The 20,652-nt window shown below is 35.3% G+C and overlaps 1 protein-coding gene across 1 annotated transcript in view; it reads right to left on the bottom strand.

Annotated features, from left to right (window-relative positions):
* LOC5570796 (solute carrier family 35 member F5) overlaps window positions 1-16,001 on the bottom strand; it is a 56,006-nt gene extending 40,005 nt beyond the window's left edge. The window contains exon 1 of the mRNA XM_001653235.2: window positions 15,749-16,001. The gene's annotated coding sequence lies outside the window, so the exon portion shown is untranslated. The remainder of the gene's footprint in view (window positions 1-15,748) is intronic.
* Window positions 16,002-20,652: the final 4,651 nt, after the last annotated feature.

The raw sequence follows: 20,652 nt of genomic DNA on the forward strand, positions 1-20,652 counted from the left end.
GAATTATTCTCAATAACTTTCTTTCATACAAGACCCTCTAATACCCACATTATTATTTTCGATCTAAATATCATTTTAAGTTATCTAAAATCGTTCTAATTACGTTTTGGGTGATGATTTAATTTTATTTCAAAATCTATGAATTTTGGTTTATCATTTTTATAATTTTTATTTTCAAACATCCCTATCCTTTTTCATTTTTTCTTGAAGCCTCTTCTGCTTACTGATTTTTAACAATAATAAAAATTCAAGTTTTTACTATACTTTCAAAAATATTAAGTTTTAAATTTTTTCTGGATTTTTTTTCCGTGTGGTTAACGGAAACACAGGTTTGAATTTTTTTTAATTCCACCATGCTCTTCTTCCGCGATATATTGATCGTAGAAGTATATAAAAGGTACGATTTTTTATATTACACGTTAAATAAACAACAGGCATTTGTAGGTTATATAAGAATACACTTTTTCAAACAATTTTCAAAATTACAAAAAAGTTTCAAAAGTCATAAAAAACTTTTCTTATATGCGTGTTACGAGTCAAGGTTTAAGCCAAGGATAAAACCATTTTGATTTTCGAGCTACGAAAAAATACACAAAATCCCAAAGTGTACCCCATCTAAAGGCGGAGTTGGGTATTAGAGGGTTGATGTTAACGGACAACAGCAAATACTGAGTTCATGAGAATATATACAGTCAGTGACCAAGCAAACCGCCTACAACATATCGATTCAAAATTGAACTAAATAGTCTCCCGATTACTTACTTTTGTCTTTGACCAACCCTCTAAAACCCCATTGAAAACCCGACTGCAATATAATGAGTACACTATAGACAAAACTCCCAAGTTACCACAAGCATTATAACATTGCACGTATTCAACTGCATATCAACAACATTGATGTAACATTGCCTTTATTCGACATATTTCAAGAGCTGTCAAGCAATATAGCATTAACTCTACATTACAAATGTATCAATGCACTAATATCACTTTATAAATTGCACTGCTGCACTAATGTTACTTTATAAATTGCTTCATTGCTTTATCGTCGTTTTTGCATTAGTGCAACTGTAAAAGAGCCCTTTTTTACTTTTAAACTACTTTAATGGTAGGCTTACGGCAATGCAGCTACATTATATATGCAATGATATAATGCTCCATGGTTACTTAGGCTTCTAGTTATTTAAAGTTCGTCATTGAAGTTTCAGCGAATTCAGACTACTGGAAGCTGATACTCAGAACCCCAAATTTGGGCATTTTGTATGACTTGTCACTGACTATAAATAGAACATAGGGGCCTTCCTGAGCCGAGTGGTTAGAGTCCGCGGCTACAAAGCAAAGCCATGCTGAAGGTGTCTGGGTTCGAATCCCGGTCGGTTCAAGCCAAAAAAGCTCTCAGGTCATAACTGTGGAAGTGCTCATAAGAACACTAAGCTGAGTAGTCGGGTCTGTCCCAGTGGGGACGTTAATGCCAAGAAGAAGAAGATAAATTGAACATCTCCTCACGAAAGAAAAAATCTTGAACTCGCCCCACTTGGGCTGTACCCAGGGTTCAAATCTGTATTTTTTCCTTCAGTTATCTGTTTTTCTGTATCCTACAACAAAATATCTGTGTTTTGAATCTTAATGCTTAAAAATTGAGATAGAAATTAAAATTATGCAAGAAATCCATGAAAATACATATCATTAGTAATTACATTGCGAAATTGTAACATCAATGGTTAAATTTAAAGTTTTCAAAATAACAAGTTTCCACTTTTCTCAAAAATCTGTATAAATCTGTATAATTTTGGCCAAATTTTCTATCTGTATATCTATTTTTTTTTTTTTTCAAAAAATCTGTAATCTGTATTTACAGATTCTGTGTCTTAAAATATTAAAGAAAATCTGTAATATAAAGATAACAACCCTGGTGTACCACATTACATTAGTCTGTAAGTAATTAGGCGTTGATGTTCATACATGCTGAGCTATCCTGATCGTAACCGCTGTTGGAATAGAGGTAGTGTCGCACCTCAGGTAGAAGAATCGTCGGTTGAAAAGCATGCGTCGTCGTAGGTAAAAGTGTGGAAGATTTGTTGTGAGGTATAAAATTTGTGTAGGATGTTGAATTGTAAAAATAGATACCTGGTTTGAATAAAGAGAGTTGCAGCTGCTGATTGAGGTATCAGTCAGTTAGCTGCCCAGTTGAAGGAAACATCTACTGTATTGTATTTCTTTATGATTTGCAATCGGATGTGGACGGGCTAGCCTCGCTAGGATCTGCGTGGTCTTAGCGGACTAGCCCTTTCAACAGGTTATGGGCCCAGGAACGTGTTCTTACAGCATGTATCGTTCTGGAGGAGGATTGGCCGCATAAGCCGCGTGGCGCAGTACGGAATCCTCAGGCTGGATGGATTGGCCGCAACGGAGGACGGGATCTGTCGGGAATGTAGGCGATACAGGCCACTGGATGGCAGCTGGCTGGTCAAAGGAGCTCGTGTGACAGGATCGAAGTCAGGAGGAGCTCGGATGGAGGACGGAGCATGTACGAAGTTCGGAACGAGGAGGAGTTCCAAGATAGGAGGAGACGATCGGGAGTAGAGGTTGCGACCCTAAGGAGGAGTGTTGGAATAGAGGTAGTGTCGCACCTCAGGTAGAAGAATCGTCGGTTGAAAAGCATGCGTCGTCGTAGGTAAAAGTGTGGAAGATTTGTTGTGAGGTATAAAATTTGTGTAGGATGTTGAATTGTAAAAATAGATACCTGGTTTGAATAAAGAGAGTTGCAGCTGCTGATTGAGGTATCAGTCAGTTAGCTGCCCAGTTGAAGGAAACATCTACTGTATTGTATTTCTTTATGATTTGCAATCGGATGTGGACGGGCTAGCCTCGCTAGGATCTGCGTGGTCTTAGCGGACTAGCTCTTCAACAACCGCTACCTAAAATAGGTAGAATTAAGATTTACACTATTCAAAAAAAAATAGAGTGCATTTTGTACAATTTTCCCTGCAAGCAAACATCCCGTGTTTCATTGACGTTCACAAATTACGTACACTTTAGTGAAAATTTGTTGGCTTCCATCCCCCCTCCTAAAGAAATTTGTTTGTAGAGAAATTTCTCAATGTACATTGACCTATCCATTTTTATTTGTTTGTTACGTTGTTTGTGCACAGATTATCGTCCACCGAATAAAAGCAACTGAAGCGTTGTAGTTGTCTAAATTGACAATGAGCCAGGCCCGCCGTCGTCGGTTATTAGGCGCTGAGAATGACTCTCTCGCGATGAACCGGAGGATAAAGTTAGACTCATGTATCTGTCCGACGTCTGTCTATATAGCATGGTGAACATCGCTCTGGTGCTGGCCATTACGGAAGTATACTTCAATGGCATAAAGAACGACGATGCTGCTTCCGAATAGCGTAAGCATTGGGGAGTCAGGGTGGTTTTTACATATTTCCATGTTTCGATTTTCCAATATTTTCAACCTGCTTTGTTTGAAAATGTCTTTTGGAAAAACTTAGTTTGGCGGATAGTGTAGACAGAATCGTGGCAAGCCATGCGCGCGGATGGCAGCTTTTTGAATTTCCTGTCACAGTTTTCTCTCGGTTTCGCGTTATTTTAGATTCGGCTGATGGTGCTACCGTGGTGAATCAATATCCAGACAGTACCAATATCACTCTAATCATATTCATTGTTTAAAGGTTACAATAAAACTGAATAAGTTTGTTTTTCATTCAATAAGTTAATTTTAATATTGCTTATCATTTCACTATAAATTGTAATCAAGTAACCATTGCCAAAAAATATTAAAAATAAAAACTAGTTCGATGTTTCAGTTAGCCGTCGTCATTTCTTCGCTGCACAAGTTCTTTCGGTTTAAACGTCGTCGAACTCACGAACAAATTTTAGTTAACGGTAATGTTATTAAAGTATTTTGTTTTAAGTGTTTGCCACACAGTTATGAACGGTATGATAGTGAATCAGTTTTTCGAAACAACAGTCATGGAAAATGCTGTAAATATATGATTGAAGGTGCTTAAAGGGACTGTCTGGAATTACAGGCAAGTGATTCTGAATCCGGACACCGTAGCAAAGCCCTATGTTTTACATGTTTGTGCTTATATATGGCAAGTAAAACCTGTAACTTGTACAAATGTTCCGAAAAAAAAACTCAAAAATGTGCCACTATGAGCATCACAAGTTATCAGCACATCATTTTATGCCGGGAAACTGTTGAATATGCGGTTGCAACAACAAACGCCCCAGTTCAGCCAAGTTCAGGTTGGTAAATTCCAATAATAGCGGAGGTGCAATTCTTCAGGACTGTAAACTAGTTTTGATACAATTCATGGCAATTTTCTATAAATAATCAACCATGAAATACATGTCCGGATTTTGATCCAGAAGTGTCCGGATTTGAAGACAAATTATGCCATGTTTATTTGGAGAAATTCGTACTAGAAACGTAGATTTTATCGTAATATTGAGCATGATAATCAAGATGTTTTCTGAAATAAGGTTTTGAGTGATTTTTTATTAAATGTGTATGAAACTTATTATTCAAAATAGCGTTTGAACTTTTTTGCCTTCTTAAGTGTCCGGGTATTGATGCATCACGGTATGCCACCTGGCACTAATTTCGAAGTGAAAAAAGTGGATTAAGTGCAAAATAGTGAATAGCGGAATTTGTGTATCGCCGGTTTAATTTCACTTAAATCAAGTAGCTCGCGTTCGCGCTTTTTTTTTCTTAAATTTGTTTCCGTTTTTTCTCTTCTTCGTTTCTTTTTTTTTTTTTGCTTAGCAGTACCTACTACGATATGGTACAATGCGTATTTTAGTTGAAACGCGGAGCACCGTGATTTTATTGATTTAGTTTTATCAACATTCATTGCTTTATTAAAGGACAGTTGTATTTTATTTTCTTCTTCATTATTGGAACAATACGATGACCCTAGAGGGATCGTTTCTGCTTTTAACTTACAAGTGAGCAGAAAAAAAGACGATTAATCAATTAGTACTACTCGAAACATAATTATCCATAAAGTAAATAATAAATAACTTCTCTTTTAATCGCCGGCATTCAAGAGATTAAATGAAAAACAAGTAAACAACAAATGCTCTGGGTCCATCGCTGGCTTTTCAGGCGAATCCTAATGACCTAATATCCCTCCCAACCCCCAACTCCATAGCACTTATGAGGGTGTCGCTGAGTCGGAGGCCTCTCGTTAAGTAAGTGCTACATCAACATTTCCTTCCCCTATCCCATGTTAAGGTAAAGATGGGCGTGGCCAGGAATAGCGATATTTATGTTTTTAATATTTTTGTTTACGACTAGATCAAGGTTTACTCCCAGCCCTGTCGTCCTGCTTAGTCGCGCTTAGTCGACGACTAAGAAGCTTTTCACAGATTTTTTTAAAAGAATTTTTCACCCGAACAACAATCTAACGCCCCATAAGATATCAATCAAAATTTCCAACCTGTACCTACCAACGCTCTGGAGTAATTTTACTCAATTTCATATAGAACTTCATATAGAAGAGGAGCATATTACCGCCCCGTAGAAAATCAATCAAAATTTACGAGCTGTATCAACGTCCTAGAGTAATTTTACCATTTCTATCGGCCTGTAGAATATCGATTAAAATTTTCAGGCTTTATCAACGCCCTAGAGTACACAGTTCGAACGAAACGTGTAAATTTCTGAGACATATAATGCACATAATTGGAGCGTGGAATATCATGGATATTTACATGATATGTCATGTAAATTTCAATTATATGTCATGTAATCCAGCAGGATTCTGTGTGGTTACATGACATATAACCCATTTTTACATGATTTCAGGCTTATATTTACATGACGTTATTGTTACATCGCATAAATGAAGTTTACATGACGTGTAATCTTCATTATTTTTAACAGTGTAATTTGACCATATTCCACGTAGATCAAAATTGAAAACTCCAATTTGTATCGACGCCCTAGAGTAATTTCAACTTGTATCATATAGATCAGCTGCATCTTAGTGCCCTGTAGGACATTTTAAAAAAAAAAAATTCAAGGTTTATAAATGCCCTGGATTAATTTGACCTCATCCCATGTAAATCAAGTGCATCTTGACGCCCTGTATGACATCAATAGAAACTTCAAGCTCTATCAACGCCCTAGAGTAATGTGACCTTATTTTACATAGACCAAGTGCATCTATACGCTCTGTAGGATATCAATTGAATATTCCAAGATTTAATAACGCCCTGGAGTGATTTGACCTTGTTCCATGTAAATAAGCTGCATTTTAACAACCTGTTGGACTAATGTCAAGTTGTATGAACGCCCTCCACTAATTTGACCTTTTCTTACGTAGATCAGGTGCACCTTAATGACCTGTATCGATTGAAAATTGCAATCTGTATAATTTGACCTTTTCTCACGTAGGTCTTAGATCAGGTACATATTAACGCCCTGTAGGGCATCAATTGCAAATTTCATGCTGTATCAACGTTCTGGAAAAAATTGGACTCGTGTCATGTAAATCAACTTCATATTAGTCGATATTTATTTTCTTTGTCTTGCGACCTTGATTTTCGTAGATCAGGTGCAATTGAATGCCCTGTAGCCATTGAAAATTTCAAGCTGTATCAAAGCCCTGAAGTAATTTGACCGCATTCCAAGTAGATTAGGAACATCTCAACGCCCTGTAGGATATCAATTAGAATTTTCAAGCTTTAGCAACGCCCTGGGGTAATTTGGCTTTATTGTTCGTAGTCCAACATCATCTTAACGCTTTGTATAACATCAATCGATCAAGCTATTTCAACGGTCTGAAGTAATTTGACTTTAGTCCATATTGATCTTTGCGAGATCTGGTGCATATTTACGCCCTGTTAAAAATCAATAGAAATTTCTTGGCAGTATCAACGCTCTGGAGTAATTTGAAAAGATCAGGTGTATCTTAACGCTCTAATTGATGTTATCGAAATTTTCAAAATATATCAACGCCCTGGATCAATTTGTTCTTTTCTCACGTACAGTATTGGACAAAACATTTGCAACTTTTTCGATTTTCTATACAAAATGACCAACTTTGGTAAGCTAGATCTCAGTTATTTATGAACCGATTCGAATGAAACTTTCACAGAACATCAGATATAACTTGAATTTTAACATATATTTTTGAATAATTTTTCCAATCACGATTTTATAAGTAATAACGGTATGACTAAAGTGTAATTTTCGACGAAAAATTCAAAACTTTTTATCTTAAAATCTGATAGCCCTACACAAAAAATGTCTTCAGCAAACTTATTCATCTCGTCAAAATCTACAACTTTGCTGAAAATATCATGAAGCTATTCCTTCAATATGTTAAGTTATGTCAATTATAAAAAATCGTCAAAAAATTCACTTCAGTCAAACCAATACTGCTTTTCAAATTGTGATTGGAAAAATCACTCAAAAATATATGTTAAAATTCAAGTTATGTCTGATATTCTGTGAAAATTTCATTCAAATCGGTCCGTAAATAACTGAGATATAGTTTATTAAAGTTGGTCATTTTGTATGGAAAATCGAAAAAGTTGCAAATGTTTTGTCCAATACTGTATATAAGGTACATCTTAATGTCCTCTAGGACACCAATTTCGAATTCTAGCCAGTTCAACGCCCTGTAATAATTAAAGATTATTTTATGTAGGTCAGGTGCATCGTAACGCCCTTTAGGACATCAATTGAATATTTCAAACGGTATTACCGCCCTGGAGTAATTTGACCTTATTCTCTGTACATAGATCAGGTGCAACTTAACGATCTACAGGGCATGAATCGAAAATTCTCCTATGAAGATCAGGTACATCTCAACGTCCTGTAGGACGTTATTTGAAAATTCTAAGCTCTATCAACATCCTGCAGTAATTTCACCTTTGTCCACATTAATTAATTGAATCGTAACGCCCAAATTTTTAAATCTGTATCAACGCCCTGAAGGTTTTATACTTTGTTTCACGTAGATCAACTGCATCTGTCGAAAACCAATTAAATTTTGTTTGCTTTATGACCTTAACTAACGTATATCAAGTAAAGAGTAGTATTTGGTCTTTTAGTTGCGTTCTCTGCTCTTGCGGGAATGAGCGATGCAATCAGAATCAATGTTAATTAGCGTATTGGGTATGCCGAGCAATTTATTTATTATATTGGTGAGTTCTTTCCGTTTTATATGTTGTTTTTAACATCTATATTTAGTCTCATATTATTTTTCCATACTATTTATCAAATGATTGTGCTACTTTTCCTCGAATGTCATTTCCGCGAATAACAGTTTCCCGAATAACCCTTTTCTTCGAATCCCATTTTTCCGAATGACCTGTCTCTTTGAGAAGTGATGCAGTTCATGAAGGTTCAAGAATAAATCTCAGTGACAGGGTGTGTACCAGATGACCAGATGAGTGAACGGACCAGCACAGTAGCACCAGTAGCACAATCCTTTAATTAAATGGAAATTACGATATAAAAGCATTTGCCTACAAGGCTGTATGTGCTTGATCCTTTTCGGTACTATTAAAGAAAACGTTGGTTAAATTATTTCGAGAGATCCTAACATAAAGCACGTGATCATTAACCCCTCTCGAAGTTTGATGAAATATGTTAAAGTTTAAAGCTGAAAAAATCTTCAACTTATACAGTAAACTCTCCTTTACTCGATATTCCGTATCTCGATATCGAGTTCGAGAACCATAGTAAAAGTTGGTTTTCATGACTGACTCGATGGTCCCTTGGATCGCAGTTGCACTGGATTTGTGATCTGTAACTCGATGGTCCCTTCAATATCGAGTTAGAGAGAGTTGTCTGAATGTTCTTTAGACAGTCAGTTCATACCGTTGTTTACCGTTTTGACTCATATTCCGAACACTTAAGGCCAACAGTGACTTCAAATGTATCTGATACTCATAAATTAAATGATATTCGTGAAAATTTTAACTTTCTCACAAAGTCCAACTGTTAGCTATTGGGTGAGCAGATAAAATTTTTTATTTAAACTTGTTTAGTATTGTTTTCACGTAAAAGTATGAAACAACATTTTGATTCAAATGCCTAACACTGTGTTCATATTGTTTCATGTTCCGAACATCTTGATTCAAATTCCGAACAGCACGAATACATCGTATTCAAATGAATGAATTCGCAAACAAATTAATCTGAGCTAGTTTTACTGACCCCGAACTAGACAATCAACACTCCTCCCAATGCATAAAATAAATTGGAAGACGTAAAATTGAATTGCAATCGACTGCCATTTTGAGGTAATTTGGTGACATATTTCAGCGATACATTTCAACCGTGTCGCCATGCAAAAATCTAGTGTTCGGAATATGAGTCTGTTCGGAACTTGAGACAAAACGGTATTTTTGACCAATAATTTTCATGTGATAGTGGTAAACTTTCATAATCAAGTATGCACCAAGAGCAGCATTTTTGTGTTTGTAAATTTAATGAAATCAGTTCTAAACCCTTCTTTAATTAATACAGTTAACTCTCCCTTACTCGATATTCTGTATCTCGATATCGAGTTAGAGAACCATAGTAAAAGTTGGTTTTCATGGCTAACTCGATGGTCCCTTGGAACGCACTGCTTTTGTGTTCTGTAACTCGATACCTCCCTAACTCGATGGTCCCTTCAATATCGAGTAAGGGAGAGATGACTGTACTTGGCAATTCCAAGATTCACTAATATATCTAACGTTAAACTACAAAAGATAAAACCATAACGAAACATATTGAAATCCAGAGCAATATTTGGCTGAAAATCGAACACCTCTTCTTTATGTAGAAAAAAAACACAGTTCAAACCTTTTAGATGTCCTGCTTTAACTCAAAAAATCTTTGTAACTTTATTATTTGATTCATTTTTTTTAAAGAAATAATATCATATATTTCTATTTGTATGCTTCATATATTACTTTACGTTCAAACATGATCAAACATTTAAAACATCGAATCTTAAGTTTTGTTTTTTATGTTTAATTTTAAAACTTTTCTTTGCATTCTAGTCAAGTCTACAAGTTTTCCTTGTCTGACATGACTGAGAATACGCATAATTATTGCTAAAACGCGATTACCATCGGTATACATAATTAAAATTAAAGCTTACGTCTTAGTTCGCTTGAATTTTATAAAACTAGAGGAGAACTTTTTTTGGTTGACTCAAATTGCTGGAACTTAGCTTGACAGTTTTGTTTAAATTCCATGAATTTCTTCACGTATCTTTCTTGTTATTCCTTGAAAGCAATCTTAGGGGCATCACATGGACGAAAGATGTAGTCTAGTTTAAAATAATTTTGAATTTTAACAGAAAAACGTGTTTCACCGTTAGCGTTTCGTTTTGAATTCTGAGATCAGCATCAAAAAGCTTAGAAAAAAAAACTGAGTTAGGGCAGCTGCAAAAACTGTCCAATAATATTTACCGAATGAACGAATTTTATTATTATTATTATAGCTTTATTAAGGAGATTTTCAGCCCTTGGCTGGTTCATCTCCGTTCGAAAAAAAGAACGAATTTTTAATTAAACGCAAACATAATATTTTGTACAATGCCACTTTGTTCTTAGTCAATTTATCAAACAAAAATAAATAAAATATCAAGCAATAAAAAAATCATACAATTCAGTTGTATTGTCGAAATTATGCTTTTGACTTTTGAAGAGCATTATACGGGCAGAATGGTACCAGACACATAAATGGTCGTTACTCGAAAACTGTTGCATCAATTTGCTTAAATTTTTCACAATTTTGTTTAAAAAGCGAAATGCAATGACAGTACTTATATTGTTTTAAAATTGTTTAAAATTTTAAATTTATTGAGGCAAACACAGCAACGTTTTCGAATAAACGGTCGGTGAGGTTTTTGGATTGGCATTAGATGATCCGTTTTACACTGAGTGGTAAGTTCTAAAAGACTGAGTTTATTTCATGGATTTATATTTCTTTTAAAAGGGCACATCGTAATAACCTTAGTTGCTAGACTCTAGGAAATAGTCACAAAGCATATACAGTAGTATATAAGGCATTGCTATGGTAGATTCAATTGATACAAGGACAAAATAACTTTCACTTTTTACATTACCAAATTTTTCAACTAAATTATGTTTAAGCCCATCTTCGTTCCATATTTTAATAGAAATGGAACACAAACTAAATACGTGCAAAAGCGTATTAGTTTTCATTTGTTAGGAATGTGTATTTAAGTATTTGTGATATTTGTATTTTTATATATATTAAAATGTTTGTTTTTGGATTTCCGCTTATGATTTGTACAGACTGAAAGTCGAGAACCCATAGCATCGTTCGAGGAAACGACACAGTCGATCGCTATACATTAGAATATTTATAATTTTTATGATGAGACATCATTAAACGCCTGAGAATAGAAGCGCCTTCTGGGTTATAGTAACGCCCCCCTCAAAAATGGACGACTAAGAAGCTCAAATTTTACGACGACAGGGCTGTTTACTCCCCGGGCTTGTTCCTCGAAGCAGTAAGGATGAGATTATTAAAAATAATCATAAATGTTGTTAGTATCCAATCTACGAAGTATACCGTAACTACGCTAACGCTAACTTAATTTGGCGGATAGTGTAGATTTTTTGTTTTTTTTTTGCCTATAGCTAAGTATGCTGTTTCGCTCAAGAAAAGTAAAGAAATTCCTTGACTGAGGGTCAAGAAATTTCCTACAGAGAGCCCCATTTGACGTGACATTTCTTCTCAACTGCGTACTGCGATCAGAAAAAAGTGATTTTCTTGACCTTTTCTTGGGAGAAATTTTCCACGCATCGAGATACCGTTTTGATTCATATTACGGACACTTAAGGCCTCAGTGAAGTATAACCCAGCTTGGACCATACAAAATAAATCATTCTGTATGATTTTTTAGCGTTATCGAGCGTCGGAAGCCCTTAACTTTCGGATGGTGGGTAAAGAATACGCGTCCGCAACTTGAATAATTTTAAATAAATCAAAACGTGTGGCCTTTTCATGATTCTTATTCCGGACACTCCCTCACTTTTGCCTCATATTGCGGACGCTTTGATTCGAATTACGGACAGCTCATGATAATCATTAATGGAACGGTCAAATCATCAATTGAAATCGTTCAACCACTTAAGAGACGTCTAAGGTAGTTGAGCATTATAAATTTGCAATGATATTTATGGAAAAAACCTAATAAAACGAGCCTCGAAAATGAGAACTTTTGGACGGCGAAAATTGAAACATTTCGTGTGAAATGTTTCCCATACAAACGAGAGTGTCCGGAATTTGAAGCTGTCCGTAATATGAATCAAAACGGTAGGCGATTCCTTTTCTTGTCAGTAGCAAACCGGCCTTATCTCGTTTATTTGACAGGCTCGGGCGCCGTATGGCATAACAGAGCCGAAATCTTTTCTTTTTTACATTGTTTACATTTCAAAATTTTGATTTGTTTTAAAAACTATGTTTAGTGTAGATTTGAAAGCAGCATCTACTAGCTTCAACATTAAGTTCTGTAGCATGTACAAACCTCATTCATTAGCAAAGATTTATTTATTTTCAGCAACAGAAAGCTCCATGATTGTAGACAGAGTGAATTTTCAAAATAAATACATGTGCACAAAAACAACAAATTAAAAAAAAGTATGGGAGTCGTGGCAGTGTAAATCAAATTCCTGGTTGGAGCAATACATAAAGACACCTTAGAATACTTTCTGTAGTAACCCCTGAAGCAATCTCAGAACAAAATCCTGCAGAAATCGTTCTGGAGATGTTCATAATTCATAGGAATCCTTCAAGATCCTTGAATCTTTTGGCGAAATGGTGCACCAACTGTTAGAAGTGTTGTTGGATGGATTCATGCTAATGCTTGCTATGGGAACTCTTAGAGAACTTTCTGGCAGAAGCCCTAGGAGAAAGAACAATTGAAAAAAAGGTCATAGAATTTTCTATTTGAATTTTCATGAATCGCTAGACAAATTCTAGTACAAATATGTTAAGAAACTCAAGACAAAACCCTAGAAAAAAAAAATCAAAAAAAGATTTAGATTTAGAGCGTTTGGATCTTCTTCAGGGCTTAAAGTTAAGCAACTTGTTCAATGCCATGGCTTTTACACGGAAGTATGTCGGGTTAGTGGTTTCCTCATTAACAAATGTGGTACCCTCACTGGTCGTACTGGGTAAATGCCAGATCTGTACACACATCTCACGCACGAGTGTTTCACAGCCGGAGAATATAACTCAATTCTTTTTTATTTAAATTTTCAGGAATAGCTGGACGAACTCTAAGGCAAATATATTAAGGAGAAAGTTAAAATGACTTTGAAATTTAAAAAGATTTGAAGAATATCTGGAAGAATCGCTGGTAGAGTGCAACACAGAAAAATCACCTACTCCTTAAGAAAATACTGGAAGAGTACTTGAGAACATTCATGGAGTAATTTCAAAACAAATCTTTGGAAAAATTCTTCCAAAAATCTCGGACAATAAACTATATTAGACAAATAAATTATATTTGGTAAAATTTTGAAAGGAGTTCGAGGAAAAATCCAGGATAAATCGATATTCATGAAGAAATCTCCAAAAGAGTAATCAAAAAAATCTGGGCAAATATCTGGAGCAGTCCCAGAAAACACTAAAGAAATATTCCAATCATTTCTATAGGGTGTTCCGGAATGAAATTAAAAGAGTTTGGAATTCGAACTCGAAACTTGTAACCTTCTGAGTTATTGGGTCACCAAGTGGCTTGGTAGCTTAGCTGGTAAAGCACTCGTCTAGTATACAAGAGTCGTGGGTTCGAATCCCACATGAGCACGTGGATTTTTTTGTCACAATTTCACTCATAGTTTTAAGTTTATTTAAAAACCATGCGGATTGGATTACCGAACAACACAATATATGAGACAATCGAAATTCGAGAGGGATTCGCGATAAGGGCCTATCTTCTTCTTTCTGGCGTTACGTCCCCACTGGGACAAAGCATGCTTCTCAGCTTAGTGTTCTTATGAGCACTTCCACAGTTATTAACTGAGAGCATTCTTTGCCGATTGACCATTTTTGCATGTGTATATCGTGTGGCAGGTACGAAGATACTCTATGCCCTGGGAAGTCGAGAAAATTTCCAACCCGAAAAAATCCTCGACCGGTGGGATTCGAACCCACGACCCTCAGCTTGGTCTTGCTGAATAGCTGCGCGTTTACCGCTACGGCTATAAGGGCCTATCTGACATTTCAATAACAATGAGAAAATAACCAATGAAATTCTCATGTGCAATTTTTAATCCCAATTGGAGAAAATATACTCAAACTTAAACCTTTTCACTATAATACACATTTTATAAACCTAGTTTTAAAATCCTCTTCAATACCACACACATCTCCTACAATTTCCCTAGCTATTTCGTACTAAAAAAATATTTTAAGGTTTCGCCTTAAACGCACTCAAGAATGCCAGTATCGCCCAATGTTATGAGCCTGTAATCGATATTATTTTCAGTGTCGCCTATTACTTTTGTGCCGTGTTGACATTTTGGTTTCAATTAAGCCCACCATGTACGCCTTGTTTATTTTTTGATTGCAGTATCGCCGTTTGCTCACGCCGTGTTTTGATTTCAATTTCAGATGCGCTCATCCCTTTGATAAACAAAAACACAGGCGTAATCAATAAAGTGTGTGATTTGGCATGAGGTGAAGTTTCGTCTTCTACAAATTTGCGTTTTTTGAATAGTTAAATTATCGATAGGGGAAAAGTTCAAGTGCAGTGGATAGACAATCGAGCTACAATTTCAACGCTATATTTTCTTAAATTGTGTACATTTTGTCAGTTTCGCCTGATTCGCGAATCTTTCTAGAATTCATTGCTTGTATTCCACACAATTGGCAAAATATATACAACTTTTACCCAAATGTTTTATGTTAATTATTTTGTGGATTACTTCCAGAATAACCACTGAGAGCTATTCTTGTTATTAAACATTGAACAAATTTATCCTTAAATAATATAATACTATTAAGTAATTTTAGAAAGGTCGTTAGCGTTAGATAGTTGTTTTTTTTCATTGAAAATCTTTAAACCAAACGAATCCAATGTATTATGAAAAAATATTAAAAATATTTATTATAAATCTTTGAAATAAAAACAATGCGCAGGAACGATGACAAATCAGTCTGATTTCTGTGAGAATTACCAAGCGTTCTAATTCTAAGAACCACCCTAGTATCCAATGCTTGTACACATCCATATCAAAGTCTACTATCATAAATGAAGCAGAAATTGCGGCTATATGCTACTTAGATATACACGCCGTGGCATCAGAGTACTGTCGGCATAATTAATATGCTTGAAAAACGCTTCCAGATTGGTCCATGACGACACTCAGACAGACTTACATACTCGTTGATGAAGCTAAAAGAAGACGAACGGCGTCGGTTGAATGTTTACATATGGTGTATTCCTCATCATATATCCTTATCAAGTTTTATAGAAGGCATTGTGCTGTCACTGTTTCCAACAAATAACATTTTCGTCGCAAAGCACGTCACAGCCCAAATATTTTCTTCCACATCTTCGTCTTTTAATAAGTTGAATTTTTCTGATTGCAAATTGCTGTGGACTTATTCCAATATGATGCATCATGATATTTTCAAATCGTGATAATTGTTCCAATAAGTATCGTAAATAATCGGTTCTAATAGGAATAACAATATTGGACGGCGATTACACCACACAATCGTTGTCAGGTATCTACACACCTTCGCCGAAGCAAATCACCTAATCGAAGCACAATCAATTAGCGAAGAAGCGGGCACAAATAACACTTTTCAAATTCCTTTAGAACACAATTTTCAACACTTTAGCTAAAATACAGTTCTGAATTAGCATACAAGAAACTTTTTCGTTTCTTGCTACTAAAAATCGCTAGCAGACTGCAAAACATACACTACACACACGGATTGCCTCTGCCGGATGACACAAAGATGACAGCAGGTGATGTACCTACCCTCAGTACAAAGATTGGAACAAATCAGCGCCTGAAGTGTTCATGCGCGCGCGTGACAGAAGCTTCGATTGGATGCTTTCAAGAGCTTGCAACACTGGACCAGAAGCGTCCAAAAAGGTATAACAGAATGCCGATAGACGTGGTTGTATGGTTTGTGCAAGATAGAAACCAACACCAAACAACGTCCCTCGTATGTTGACTACAAGAAAATCAGATACCTTGTGTAACGTGAGACATCGTACGTTTGAATTTGAAATATTTCAGTGGAGCGATGCAAAATCGACCACGTGGCTCTATGGGTTTCCAGAAAGCGTTGGTTTGGCACATAGTTTAATTTTGAGCTTAATGACTGTGATCCTTGTACCGTATATACTATCCATTTATTCATCAAGGATACTTGACCATTCATTTTTTTGTGTTACCCCTCCTCCGGACAGTCGAAAATATTAAAGGGGAGAAAAAAAGCAATTATTTCTATGACCTTTGTAAGATACTAAGTTTTTGAAGTGAAAAAACACGTAAAATGACGATCCCGAGGACGATTGAAAAATATGCAGTTTATCTTAAAAATAAAACTCATAAAATGAAATTTTAAAAATGTGTTCGTCCCTTTATTATCTTTATCCTCCTTTCCTCTCGAATCTTCCAAGTGGTTTCCGACATAAAAGAAAATTAATATATATATATATATATATATATATATATATATATATATATATATATATATATATATATATATATATATATATATATATATATAAGCCTAATTGAGAAATTATTTTGAAATTTATCACATTCTTCAACAATTTCCATATGTCAAAATAATATCTAAGAATTCAAACAGTATTAATTGGTTCAAATTATCATTATGAAGATTATTTTATCACTTATCTTTAGTATTTGAGTCCAAAGATTTGCTCCATATATGCACTCATCTGAATAGTTTCCTGGAGGTCCTAGGAAATGTCCTCAGAAAAATGTCTGATGTCTCGAAAACCCGATTTTTTTCAAGCCCGAACCCGACCCGTACCCGATAGTTTTGTAGCCTTCAAACCCGACCCGAACCCGAACCCGAAAAATTTGAAATTTTCAAACCCGAACCCGACCCGGACCCGTCGGGTTCGGGTTCGGGTTGGGTTTCGGTTTTGAAAACCCGAGACCCGACCATCTCTATGTGTTTTTGACAACATTGATGTTGCGAGAGAGGCAAAACAACCCAACCGTGGGTAAAAACTAAATGCAGTTTATACAAATTTGAGTAAAAAGAACTTATTGTTTGGGTAGTCTGATTTCTCCGTGTAGGTCTTTGTTCATCCATGTTAATTCGCGATGACGAAGGCAATTACCACAGTTGACCCTATGCGTGAAGCTCCGATTTCTATACATGGCAAAGATTAAGAATACAATACATTCAATACATAATTTAATATAATTTTTAAAATAAAAAACAGGTAAAATAATGATCCAGATGACTATTGAAGAAAGTTTAAGGTGATTATAGAACGAAGCCACACCTCAAATTTTCAAGAGCACAAGACTAAAGAATCAAACAGCGCTCCGCATTGAAAATTTATCCCATTGGCCACCACCAGCAAGCAAGTAATTTGATTGATTTTCAACTCGAACTGTTATCAGATTCTCCAGTCTCGTGCACTTGAAAATTCAAAGTTTGGCTTCATTTTATAATCACCTTAAAAAGTATTGTTAAAAATAAAAATTCGAAAAAATTACTTATTTTTTTCATTTTTATTTTTTTGTTCCTTATTTATTTTTATCCCCCCCCCCTCGTACCTTCCAAGTGGTCTCGGACATAAAAGAAATTTAATATTTGCATCAGCCTAAGTAAAATATAATAACACATACTTTCGTCCTGACAGCTGTAGGAATGTTACATTTAGGTATTTGTTCAACAAACTTTGAATGGTTCGTCACCTCAAGTGTCGGCATAATTTTCCACTACATAGAAATTGTTCATATCAAATGAAAATATTATATTTACAAATAAGCATGTATATATCTCACAAATCATTATTTATCATGGTCTAATCGCTTATCAAAGTGAATCCTGTGACCCAACGATCCTTCCCATTAACAAACATCGCTCCCAGTAACCTTTGTGGAGATGCAGAGGTAAACTTCTTTCTTCTTTTTGGCGTTACATCCCAACTGGGACAAAGCCTGCTTCTCAGATTAGTGTTCTTTTGAGCACTTCCATAGTTATTAACTGAGAGCTTTCTTTGCCGATTGACCATTTTTGCATGTGTATATCGTGTGGCAGGTACGAAGATACTCTATGCCCTGGGAATCGAGAAAATTGCCTTTACGAAAAGATCCTCGACCAGCGGGATTCGAACCCACGACCCTCAGCATGGTCATGCTGATTAACTGCGCGTTTACCGCTACGGCTATCTGGGCAGAGGTAAACACGGTCTCCAAATAGCAAAGGTTACACACTAACATTCCTTCCCCCAATCCCACCTGACTGCAAGGACGTGGCCGGCGCCGTAATTGACCCTATATAAATAGAGGCACTGAATTATGCACATTGAAGAAGATTATGGCCAATCCCAGCCGAACTTCTAGTTGATTCTTTGTGCATTTTCACTGACTTCGGTCAATCACGGAATAGCAACCATTGATATGTGTAGTCAGTCTAAGCTAAGCTAGGCTAAAATACTAGTGATCCTTTATAGAGAGATAAGCGGAAGTAAAATGGAATGATTTGGCAACAAACCAGCAATGCTGATTTTGCTCGGCGTCGAGAATAATATTGTAACACGGACATGACTTTCTCATTGCTATAAAGTGTATTTTGTTTCGTTATAGATCTTTATAGAACTAATAACACAGCGTAACAAAAATGACATGTTTGCGTGTCTCAAGAACCAAATTATGTGTCTCTAGTAGATTTGGGGCTGCTGAATCTGATGCCGTTCTCAGAAATGTTCCAGCACGTCACAATTTTTAGCTACAGATCGCCAAAGTTGTACAAAACATTGCTTTTATTAATGTTTACATGAAATTTAAAGTGCAATTTATCATACTTTTTTGTAATCTAATCCACCAAACATGCAAAATAGAACTTGAACTCTCATTTCAGACATAATTTGATTGAAATTTCGCGATTAAATTACGATTAAACCGATTTTTTTAACATGCTTGCAGTCTCCATACAAAATTCTTCGTTTCTTCTATACGGCAAAATACAACAATTCTCTAAACCATCAAAAAATAACTTTTCCGTATCGAAAATAATACAAACTTTAATGATAAGTATTGTTATACACATAAAGTTTGAATTCAGTGGCAAATTAAGCCAATATATTACCTTACAAGCTGGGAAACTTGCATGCAAGTTGGCTGAAATAGTCATTTTTTGCATTTTCAACAGTCAATATCTCAAAAACTGGACGTGCTATGATATTTCTGAAAACGGCAATGGATTCAGCAACCCTTAATTAAGTGAATAGCGGTATTTTGGTACTAGAGACAAAAACGTGTTCCGCAGTGTAAACAGCCGAAAAAATCAAAAACTAAAAATCGCATTGACAAAAATTCAAAAAAGTAAAACATTTCATTTTTTTGCTTCATGCAAAATTACTTTTACCGAAATAATTTCAAGCGGATTACATTACTCCTCAAGAAAAGTTCAAAACAAACATAACGCATGTTCGTTTGGCTCACACTTTGACAGCTGGGGATTTTTTTTTATTATCGTACAAATTGGGCCGAAGGGTCTCAGATTTTCATGAAACTTTTTCCACAGGCAGGGCTCATGGATATATGAATAAAAAAAAATTGAGAAAAATTCAGGGTCGCCTATTTTTCCGGAAAACTCAGGTGGAAATTTTTTGTTTTCCCTTGACACTACTTACTTTGAAAAATCATAACTCAAGAACGAAGCATCGTAGAAACAAAGTTTTTATATGAAAATTTAAGCTAATTTTCTCAAAAACCAAAAAAAAAATATGAACTGGAAAAAGTTATCCACAAAATTTTCCACCGTTGGGAAAATTCGTAAAGAAAAGCCGGAAAAACTATGCCCGAACTCGTGGAAAATTTTCAAAAAAATATTTTCGAGAAGGTAATTTTATAAGCTTCAATCACTGAAATTTTTGGAATGCACTTTTTTTTCGTTTTTGAGTTATGGCCAATTTTGTGAAAAATGTCCAGATGTGCCATAAGACTTTTCTTTGAAAAATCATAACTCAAGAACGAAACATTGTAGAAACAAAGTTTTTATAAGAAAATTTAAGCAAATTTTCTCAAAAATCCAAAAAAATATGACTGGGAAAGTTTCCACAAAAATTTTTCCCACAGTTAGGGAAATTCATAAAGAAAAGCTGGAAAATCTATGCCCGAAACTCGCGGAAATTTTTTATTAAAATGGTATTTGAGAAGGACAACTTTATAAAATTCAATCTTGTAACTTTTAAGGATGTATTTTTTTTTTTGTTCCTGCGTTTATGGGTCAATTTTTGTGAAAAAATAAACCATATTAGCCTTTTCTTTGAAAACCCATATAATTAGTTTCAATTTTGCTTGTCAGGTCGGCTTTTGTAACAGCTGAGTCAAATTTAAATATAAAACGGAATTTAAAATCCTCTGTAACATCGACAATATTAGGCGGAAACCAAGTCTTTATTTTAACTCAAA

The sequence above is a fragment of the Aedes aegypti genome, chromosome 2 (genome assembly GCF_002204515.2).
Source record: "Aedes aegypti strain LVP_AGWG chromosome 2, AaegL5.0 Primary Assembly, whole genome shotgun sequence".
NCBI classification, from domain to species: domain Eukaryota; kingdom Metazoa; phylum Arthropoda; class Insecta; order Diptera; family Culicidae; genus Aedes; species Aedes aegypti.